This window comes from Etheostoma spectabile, chromosome 21, assembly GCF_008692095.1.
Source record: "Etheostoma spectabile isolate EspeVRDwgs_2016 chromosome 21, UIUC_Espe_1.0, whole genome shotgun sequence".
Classification (NCBI taxonomy): Eukaryota; Metazoa; Chordata; class Actinopteri; order Perciformes; family Percidae; genus Etheostoma; species Etheostoma spectabile.
In genome coordinates this window covers 10083088-10083922 of record NC_045753.1, presented here as the reverse complement: position 1 = coordinate 10083922, position 835 = coordinate 10083088, and the positions used below count along the sequence as shown (strand labels likewise).

The 835-nt window shown below is 39.6% G+C and overlaps 1 protein-coding gene across 1 annotated transcript in view; it reads right to left on the bottom strand.

Moving 5' to 3' along the window:
- tubgcp2 (tubulin gamma complex component 2) overlaps window positions 1-835 on the bottom strand; it is a 13222-nt gene that overhangs the window by 11014 nt on the left and 1373 nt on the right. The window lies entirely within an intron of this gene.

Below are 835 nucleotides of genomic sequence, written 5' to 3'. Positions count from 1 at the left end.
GGGGGGAATCAACAAACTAAGCCACTTCCAAAACCTAATGACGGGGTTTCAATTAGTGAAGCCTCAGATACGGCCTAAAAACACAGGTATCGGGAAGTACTGGAGTTTAAGCACTGATCCACTACCACGTTTGCAACGTAATAAAGTCCTGAAGAAAATCTACAGCATGTTAAAGTAGTGTATTATAAATTATTAATTTAAATGTATTTATTTATACCTTTTATTGACAAGGGGGAAATATCACAACAAAGCTGTGAGATATTGGATAAGGATGGTTGACTACTCAGGTTCAATAAGACAGTATTTATAACTTTTATTAACAAGGGGGAAATTCAACAAACTAAGCCACTTCCAAAACCTAATGATGGGGGTTTCAATTAGAGAGGTTTGATTCTGTACCAGTATAGTTACTGCCTCAGATACTGCCTAATACGCAGGTTTCTGGAAGTACTGGAGTTTATGCACCGATCCAATACCACTTTTGTCACGTAATAAAGCGCTAAAGAATCCACGTAGGGGCCAGGGTGGCTCGGTGGTAGAGCAGGCGCACGCGTACTTTGAGGTTTAAACCTCAACGCAGAAGTCCAGGGTTCAAATCCGACCTGTGACCATTTCCTGTATGTCTTCTCCCCTTTCTCACCTAACTGTCCTGTCAAAGGTTGAAAGCGGGAATAGCCCAGATGTTTGTTAAAAAAAAAAACACATCTATGTTAAAGAAGTTTATGTTCTTTTCCCTGTTATGACTGACTGTCAAACTGGATAATAAAAGAAAGTTCTGTGGCGTTCATTGTTTGTATTTGTTCATGTTTCACAAAGAGTTTAACCTGAGCCAGAC